The following is a 10,684-nucleotide window of genomic DNA, read 5'->3' as shown; positions in this document are numbered from 1 at the left end:
TGGACAGTTGGAAGTATATTTTAAAGCATGGAAAGGACCATATTGACATACTATGAGAAGAGGTAACTCTTGTTCAGAAGTGATAGTCAACATGGGAATATGGAAATGTTTCCATAAGTGGAAGTTATTATTTAAATCTGTGAAAGATTAGAAAACTTAATGCAAGAAGGATGTTCAAAGGAATATACTTTGAATTTGAGACTTTGCTTCCATGGAATTGTCTTGCAACAATCTCCAAAGGAATACTTTGTAATATCGTTGGTCAAGTCTCTGTGACTTTTGGTACCTAGACATTACAAAGGAATCATTGCATGATAGTTTAGAATCTAACACATTCTGGCAGTGACAAGAATTTGGAATTCTTACACTGGTGACAAAGATTTGGAATTGTGAAATGATTTTCATGGAAGATGTGTTCAATTCATCTATTTCACAATGTAAGGACCATAGACAGACATGGTGTGCATGTTTGGAGCATGGCATAACTATTGTTTAGACAAACATGGTGTGCATGCTTGGAGCATGGCATAGCTATTTTTTTAATTCAAGTATTAAGTTGATTATTCGAAACATTATACAATGATTAATGAGTAATCAATATGACTGAAAAGTTTTTGGGCCATATAGGATTAGTATTATTATTGTGTTTCACTTTGAATGTTTTGACTTCCCGAATAACTAGGTTATTCAAACCATCCACAGTCGATCATACTTTCGAAGTAGGTATTGAGGCAAGACTGCCATGAATGGGTCTGTAGTTTGTCTAGGTCATAGCTGCAGTGTTCATGAGTGCTCCTGGAATAAGATTCGAGTATTATATTCTTGATCCAAGACATGTGAGTTGTAATTTACTAGTCGGTTGCACATTGACATATGTAAACGCATATCGTTGTGTGTGATTTGATGAGTAAGTACAAGCAAGCATTTGAGTCAAAGTTTATCCATTCCTTTTACCCTTGGAGGGATAAAAGCGATATATGTTGGCCCCTCGATGATTTAGTGATGACAACCCTAAGCGCTTGTCCGAGCCTGGACTAATTTGATTTGTTCAATTAGTTGGTCATCATAAATTAGAAATCGGGAAACAAGAGATGGACAGAGAGAATGATCATAATCCATGTCTCAGTCCATATGCTATCTTGTAGAATGGAGGAATATATGATCCCTTATCTAATGGACGCGTCATTGACTAGATCAGAGTTCGACAACGACTTTTAAGAGCTACGATTGCTAGTTGGGATTTTGGAGTCGTACTTGCAATAATAGTTATTAGACTTATCCAAGTGGGAGACTGTTGGATTAGGTGTCTAAGCCCATAACTATAATTGGTATGTACTTGACCCGAGAGTAGCATGGTCCATTTGGGTTGCATATCATCAGGACAATTTGTTAGGATGGACTTTTGAGAAGAGGTTATTTATGGTTTATTAATATATTATAAGTTCTAATATATTAATATGAAATCATATGATTTAATTAGTATTGATCAAGAATTAGTTTGGAATTAATTTAGTGATCAAAAGATACTAATTAAATAAATGGGGATTAATTGTGTAAATTAGTAATATTTATATATTAGGCTTCTGATCCATGTTGGACTAAGTTTATGTATGGATACATAAAGAGTTGGGCCACATGAACCATGGATCATAAACCCATGGGTATGGATTAGGGTTAACCCATGACCTTTGGAATCCTACATATAAATATGTTGCTCCATGACCAAAATTGTGTGCATATTTTCTTAGAGAACTACGAGCCGATTTTGTGTGAAAGGAATACACTCTCAAGTCATCCAATTGTTCAAGGGTGTGTTGTGATTCCATTTGAGGCATTCATACTATTGGTGCTAAATTCTTAAAGGCCAAATACAATCAAGGGCAAAAACCTACAACAAAAGGTATGTTATCTAACTTATTTTATTACCCAAGTATCAAAGTTTTGTATGCTAGTTAGGGTAAAACCTTGGAAAATGAAAGTTTGCATATATAATAGAGAAAACATAGATCCAAGGTATTTAGGGTTGCATGTACACCTTAGGAGTGTTAGAATGCTCAAAACCCATTAGTTACCTATACTATAAATAGGACCTCTTATGACCTTAATTTCGTTCATGCACTTCCCATAAGCCTTAGGAAATGAAATTTTCCTCTCCTCCTATCTCCTCAATTTTCTTCTAGTTCTAGGGTTTGGGTGTGAGCCATTAAAGGCATCATACTTTTGGTGCTAGCTTTCCAACCTCTTCAAAGGAAGGATTGAAGTGATTTGTTTACTACAACAAATCAAAGATATGTAACCCTAATTCTTGTGTTTTTTATTATACTAGGCTTTCGATTAGGGTTCATGTTAGTTTTGTTGTTCATAGTATGTTGCATTCAAAGTGTATGACATAGATCCTTTAGGTAGCATGTGCCCTTAAGTGTTAAGTGAAATTTCACAAGCACATAGTTCTTGTAACCTATAAAACCAATCAATAGCATAAAAACCTTGGTGTGTCTAGCATTGCTTGTACATGAGATGAACTGAACAAAACAAAAATTTTTGAAAAATACATCTCACGACGTGAGATTAGTCTGAAACAAAAATTCAGGATTTTCCCACTCCCTCCTCAAGGTCTCTAAAACCTCTCGTAAATGCTCCTCTTGATGCTCCTTGGTCTTAGAGTAGAACAGAATATCATCAATAAACATTATCACTGACCGATCCAACATCGGCCTACACACCCAGTTCATGAGACCGATGAAAGATGTTGGTGCATTGGTGAGCCCAAAAGGCATCACCACGAACTCGTAATGACCATAACGAGTCCTAAATTACGTCTTCTGCACATCCTCATCCATGACCCTCATCTGATGATAACCCGATCTCAAATCAATCTTAGAGAACCAAGATGCACCCTGAAGTTGGTCAAATAAATCATCTATCCTCGGAAGTGGATAACATTTCTACACCGCCAATTTATTCAATTCCTGATAGTCAATGCACATCCTGTGTGAACCATTCTTCTTTTACACAAACAAGATTGGAGATCCCCATGGTGAACTACTCGATTTGATGAATCCCTTGTCTAACAGCTCATGCAACTATGTAGACAACTCCTGCATCTCTGTAGGTACTAAGCGATAGGGCGTCTAAGCTATCAGTGTTGCACCTGTAATCAGATCAATCAAAAACTCAACCTTTCTCCCACGTGGCACTCCCGACAACTCCTTGGGAAACACATCAAGAAATTCCCGAAAAACGAGCATGTCATCCATAGTCTTCTTACCCTCTACTCGCATATCTACCACATAAGCGAGGAATCTGGAACACCCCTGCTGAAGACACCTCCTAGCTTTCGTAGCTAAACAGACCGCCAGTCCCTATTGAACTTCTTTGCCACGAATAACCAGTTCTCCCCCACTTGGGGTTCAAACTATCACTAGCTGGTGATCGCAATCAATCATAGCCCCATTAGGGCCCAACCAGTCCATCCCCACAATAACCTTTGAACCTTGCAGAGGAATCAGTACCAGATTAATCGGATATCTCTCACTGAACATATTTAAAGCATCCTTGATGAACTTTCGAAGTAATCACTAGAAGATCATCAACAATCTCCACCTCCAGTGGATAATCCAAACTCCCTGTAGCATCGCTAAACTTCTTGTTGAGCGCAAGAGAAACGAAGGATCGAGTAACACCCAAATCAAATAGAACATGAGCCATCATACCATTAACTAAAAACGTCTCTAAACATGATCAGATAACACATAAGCATAAATAAGGAAAGCAGTTAAAGATATGGAAAATATGTGTATTGGTAACCACATCTGGAGCTGTTCGCGCCTCCTCGCCTGTCAACAGGACTGCTCTCCACCACATGAGCCTCCACCTTGCTCTGACGGCCATCAGTAATCCTCAAAGTGGCTGGTGTAGGAGTTTCCACTGCTCCTCCTGTCAATCTCGGGCAATCGGATTTGATGTGTCCGTCTAATTGTAGTGGAAACATATCAGTGCTCCATGAGTGGAATCTCTGCTAAAATGGCCCGTCTGTCCGCATCTGAAATAGGTCCCTCCCTTCTCACGATATCCCCCTCGTGATACTTCCTACACTTGGCACAACAGCCCCAACCCTGTTGGCCTCTCGATCGCAAATCAACACTCTTGGGCCTCTTCGCCCGACCCTCCAATATTTGTGTCTGAACTGGCTATGCTTCCTCAGAAGCTCTAAATCAATCTCCCGCTCCTGGGCTCTAGCAATCATATTATCTTGGGTCTTGCAACCCATCAGGCTCACAAATTCCCTAATATCATCCTATAACATATCATGGTACCTCATCCTCTTCATCTCCTCATCCGCGACATACTACGAAACCAGCAAAGCTCTAACTCAGAACCTGGTGGTGATCTCCACCACAGTCTCCGTAGTCTAGCGAAGGTCCTGAAACTCCCTTGCCAACTATTACACCTCAATAGATGGTGCAAACTTATCCCTGAACATCATCACAAAATAATCCCAAGTCATGGCCACCACTACCACAACTCCTATAGAGTGTCCGACCTCCTCCCAGCAATCACGGGCTCCATCCCTCATAAGGCACGATGTGAATCCCACCTTCGATCCCTCAGGGTAAAAACTAGTTTGCTAAGAATTATCCATGTTAGCTATCCAACGTCATCTAGCAATGTGGTCTTTCTTCCCGAAGAACTTCGGGGCTCCATAAACCTTGAACTCCCGAAAAGATAGAGTCTGAGTCCCTAACTGGCCTGCTGCAATCTTAGCACGTAAATCCCCTAAACACTCACCCAAAATCTCCATGATGCCCTCCTTGATGGTACAAAACATCACATGGGTGGCCTCCATAATAACAAAAGTGATTTCAAATGTGATGAACTCGCGTAACCTATCATCAATCGGTTCGGCACCGGAGCCAGAACCATAACCATAACCGGAACCTCCTCCTCGACTAGTCACCACCATGCTGAAATACAAACATATAAACGATCAGAATATACTCTCAAGGGAACTCTTACATTGTAAGCTCCTTAAGATCTTCGTGACCATCCTTGACTCGAGTACGGATCCTTTGCTTTCAGTAGTACGGGCCTAATACTACCTTTCACACTTATCCATACTTTCCTCAAGAATACTCCCGAATCCCTTGGTTACTTAACCATGGCAATTCTTATGAACCTTTATGCTAAGCAACACACATAACTTGCTACAACACTTCCTAGGCTCTTCTAGGAATCCTTATCTCACTTGCTTCTACATTTCAAGGAAATTCTACTAACATTGTTGGTTGCCTTATGCATGCAAATTGCACACAATACGGGACCAAGTAGACGGTCGAATAAATGATTCTACCCTAAGCCCAAAACCAAACAAGGAAGAGGAAATAAGGCTAAATCAATCATTCTAGGGCTATATGATCCTAATCGTATACACTTTTTTAAACATACACTTAGCAAATAACTCTGCCAATAAAGATCCCAAGTAGCACATATCATTGAATCACCCTAGGCTACACGGAATCACACAAGTCAGGCAATACGATCATCCAATTGTTGAAGGAATCCTTATCCCTAATCTTGCATTCAATTCACATAATTGCATACTAATTATTACACTTATATATGGGTATTTTGGGAGTCCCTTACTTGAGCTCGACTGATCACATGCATCACAACCTTTTTTTTTTGTAAAAATCTTTTTAGAATTATTTTTTTTTTTTAAAAGATTATCAATTCCTTAGTTTAAGTTCAAACACAGCTGAAAGTGTGCCCGAATCCCTCAAACCAAGGCTTTGATACCAACTTGTAAGATCCCAAAAACACTAATAAAAAATTTCATTTCTAAATCATCCAATCCATCCATTAAGTGTACCAAAAACCAATCATGATAAAATATATCTCGACATCAGAGTAAAACAATAGTTGTCAATGCGGAAAATCATAAGGGAATGTTGTGCAGTCAAGTCAGGCCCTTCGCTTTAGAACTGGAAGTACTGAAAATGTTAAACCACAAAACCGTAAGCGCAAAGCATAGTGAGTTCCCTAAAATATAACATACCATACAAATGGGCCTAGCCCAACATACATGCAAATGAACCTAGCCTAACATGAAAATAGGCCCAAACCAACATACATAAAAATGGGCCCAGCCCAATATACATAATAATGGGACCAACCCAACATACAAATGGGCCTAACACAACATACATACTAATGGACCAAACCCAACATACATATGAAAGAGTCACAAAGACAGCTACTATCCTACAGAGTATAGTGAGAAGACTCACCTATCTCACGAAATCAGCTAAAACGCATCTCATTAACACACGAACATTGCTACAACACACCTATTGAATCAAACAAGGTCCCACCTTAGTCTAACTTCCAAAACTATCCATTTTGTCCAAAGGTCAAACCAGGTCAACAAGTCAACAGTCAGCACCTCTATTAGCTGACCCTCACGTCGTGACCAACTCAAGGTCATGTCGTGGACAACGGACCCAACCCGGTCCCAACTCAGTCCCAACTCAACTCAATCTCGATCCAAACCATCATCACGTCATGATGTTAGGTCATCACGTCGTGATGGAATCAATCCAAGTTAATCAGGGGAAAACTTAGTCGTCACGTCGTGACAATCAAGGGTGTCATGTCGTGAAAACCGGTTATCTCAGCTTAATGGATTTAGCTCTCAACCCATTAAGCCATTCATCCAATCTTTCCAGAAATCCTCTTATCGTCCAATAATACCTAAAAGTCGATACTTTTAGCCATACATGCTCATTGTAAGTCTAAGGCTCCAACTAGGTCAAACTTGAAAAAAAATACCAAAGGTCACATACATGGGTCTAATACATATTCAAATTCCATATTTGAACCATATGATATACAAAGGACCTCAAGGAACCATAAAGTTGCTAACTTTATAGAATCCTACCATTCCAACCATCTCATATTTGAAGAAAATGAGACAAAACCTTAGATCTAGCAACCTAGCATAAAATTTTTTGGATCTTGGACACTTACTAAAGTCCAAAAATGTACAAAATGAATCCCCATGCTAGCTAAGATGCTCACATCACCTCTAAGGCCTCCTTCTTCCTTCAAAAGAAAACAAAAGCACCAAAATGAGCTCAAAATATAGGAGAGGGATTAGGGTTTTCTTTTACAGGTTTGGAGGTGATGGAGGTTGAGGATGAAGGAAACCCTAACCCCTCACTTTCTTTAAATAGGGTCCAAGTCCAAAATTAGGGTTTTGCATTTGATCAGGTGTCACATTGTGACCCACACAGTGTCTCGTCATGACACTTAAATGACCCTTCCCACATAACACGACTATGTCATGATGTGATGGTGCTTCCCTCACGTCGTGACCCCCTTGAAAATCCATATTTACTTAAAATTTTGTACCTCAAGGATCCGGATGTTACAGGAATGTAGAAAAAAAGATTTACATGTCATAGCTAGGGGTTCCTTGATGCTAAGAATGATCATATTTGTTTTTTGAAGAAATCTTTGTATTGTTTGAAACAGTCTCCAAGGAAATGGTACAAGAGATTTGATTCATTCATGATCTCGCATGGCTACACTCGAAACCAATTTGACAATTGTATTTACTCAAGGGAATTGACATCGGTTTCCTACATATATTTGTTACTATATAATGATGAAATGCTCATTGCATTCAAGGATATGGCTCGGATAAATGATTTGAAGGCGACCTTGAAGAATGAGTTTGAAATGAAGGATTTGGGAGCAGCATAGAATATACTTGGAATGAAGGTTCAAAGGGATAGAAGAGCAGGGGAGGTTGTGTATTTCTCAACAAAAGTACATTGAGAAAATTTTGCAGTCTTTCAATTGTGGTTAGTCCAAACCAATTGGAACTCCTTTGGCGGCTTACTTTAAACTTGGTCCATATACTATACACACAACTAATGAAGAAATGAAGTACATGAGTAGGGTTTCATACTCTAGTGTTGTTGGAAGTATTATGTATGCAATTGTTTGTACCAGACCTGATTTGGCTCATGCAGTTAGTGTGGTAAGCAAGTTTATGAGCAACAAAGGGAAGGATCATTGGGAAGCTGTCAAGTGGATCATGCGATACTTGAAGGGAATGAAAAATGTTTGCTTAGTGTATGGAGCTAATACAAAAAGTAATTTAGTTGTATATGTTGAATCTGATCATGGTGATGATTTGTTGAAGCTCAGGTCACGAACGTGCTATATATTAACTTTGTTCGGATGTGACATCAGTTAGAAGTTAACGTTGCAAGATACTTTTGCTTTGTCTACAACTAAATTTGAATACATGTCTATAATAGAAGGAATAAAGGAAGAGATATGGTTGCAAAATCCTATTCAAAGTCTTAGTCTGAAGGTGGAAAAGCTTGTATTGTACCGTGATAGTCAGATTGCGTTGAATCTTGCAACAAATCCTATTTTTCATTAGAAGACGAAGCACATTGATGTCAGATTGAAGTTCATTTGTGACATTATGGTAACAGACATGTTCTCAATACTGAAGATTGATACCAAGCCGAATGCAGGAGACATGTTGACAAAGTCGTTGTGCATAGAGAAGCTTAAGCACTTGAGGTTAATGGAGCATGTGTCAAAGAAACGTATCATCTGAGAAGGGATTGAATCATCTGACAAAGGAATGGGTGACGTGCCAAAGGATCCATGTTGGAGCAACATGTTGCGCCATCCATGTTGAAGTTTGCCAAGTGGTTGGATGTTGTGCCATCTATATGGATGTTGCGCCAAATGTAGGGACATTGCGCTATCTCTTGATGGATATTGCATCATGTGAAGGAGTTGCACTATCTTTGGGATCATGTTGCGTCACAAGTGATGAAGTTGCACCATGAAGGAAGATGTTGCACCATGAGTGAAGATGTTGTGCCACCTTAGTGCTAGATGTGCCATGATGAGCCACATATGCTACAAAGTCTTCTATGATGCTCAAAAGTTGGTGATGCTCAAGGAATACACCATGTTGTGCCACCATGATGGATGTTGGGCCACTAGTCTTCATGATGCATCACATGTGCATCATGATGCTCAGCTATGGCACAAGGTGCTCCATCATGTACGTTGTTGATAATCATGTGTTCTATGTCATGGATGAATGTTCTAGAAGCTGATTCATGGTGGATTATGATTGGTTGACACCTTTCATGGGCGTATGGGCCAATGGGATTGTTTAATTAGGCTTTTAGGTCTGACCCCTCAAGTATAAATGAGGATGCATGCTAAGTCATTTGTGTGTCTTGAAATCTAGAGTGATAGGCAAATGTCCATGAACTTGTACTTGTAACATCTGTACTCTGAAATAAAGAATACCCCCCTCCCGACGAGGGACATAGGTCACCTTGACTGAACCACGTAAACATTGTCTCTTGTGTGCTTTTGTTTTTGCAAGTTATACGCTTTACTTCCTAACCATAACCTATCATTTTTTGGGTTTGACTTCCTAACAATAAGCAATCATGTGACCTCTCTACATAAGCACCACACCTAATCCCATAATCGACGCATCACAATAGACCACAAAATCATCAATACTCTTGGGAAGGGTTAGTATTGGAGCCTCACACAACCTCTGCCTCAGAGTCTCAAATGCCACTCGTTGCTCATGCCCCCATCGCAAAGTAACATTCTTCTCCGTCAATCGAGTCAAAGGAACAACAATCTTGGAGAAATACAGAATGAAAACCTGCAAACCTAAAGAAACTTTGAATCTTATATGGTGACCTCGGAACCTCCCATTGCATCATTGCCTCGATATTGGTTGGGTCGACCAATATATCATCTTGGTTGACGAGGTGGACAGAGAACTGCACCTCGTACAACCAAAACTCACACTTGGAGAACTTGGCATAAAACCTCTCCCTCCTTAAAGTCTCCAAAATCTCTCATATGTTCTCCTTATACTGCTCCTTAGTAGAATAGACAAAAATATCATCAATAAATACAATCACTGAGCGGTCAAGCATCAGTCAGCACACCCGGTTCATGAGATCCATGAACGATGTCGGTGCGTTGGTGAGCCCAAATGGCATCACCACAAACTCGTAATAACCATAACGAGTTCTGAAGGTCATCTTCTACACATCCCCATCCAAGACTCTCATATGATGATATTCCTGATGGGTTTTGAGCACTACATCATTCCTATGGCGTACATGCAAACCCTAATAGCTTTTGGATCTAGTTTGTCTAATGAACATGCAATTGAATATCCAAAGCTACAAACCCTAGATCTAGCATACAATTAATCATATTAACATAAAATAGAGTTTAGATCTAACCTTTGATTGTTATATAGCAATAACAATCTATTCCTTGGCTTTATAAAGCTTAGAGTCACAAATGTCACTCCTCTAATGGCTCACAAACACCAAGATCAAGAGGATGAAGAAGGAGAAGAGAATGAGAACTCCAAAAACGTCCAGAAACCCTCTTGAAAAGGTTAGCCACGTTTTTGGGTCTCAAGGGGTCTTTAAATAGGTAGGCAATTAGGGTTATCTAACAAGGAAACCCTAATTTGACTGCTTAAGCCCTAAGCAGCCCATGGACCCCTTCTGGAACATGCCTTGGACGAAAATCATATGGGCTTCCCATAGATTTCGTCCAACCTATATTCCAAGGTGATCCATAGCCCAATTGCAATTAC

Source organism: Lactuca virosa, chromosome 3 (genome assembly GCF_052849685.1).
Source record: "Lactuca virosa cultivar CGN04683 chromosome 3, Lactuca_virosa_CGN04683_v6, whole genome shotgun sequence".
Taxonomy (NCBI): Eukaryota; Viridiplantae; Streptophyta; class Magnoliopsida; order Asterales; family Asteraceae; genus Lactuca; species Lactuca virosa.
This window is presented reverse-complemented; position numbering follows the sequence as displayed.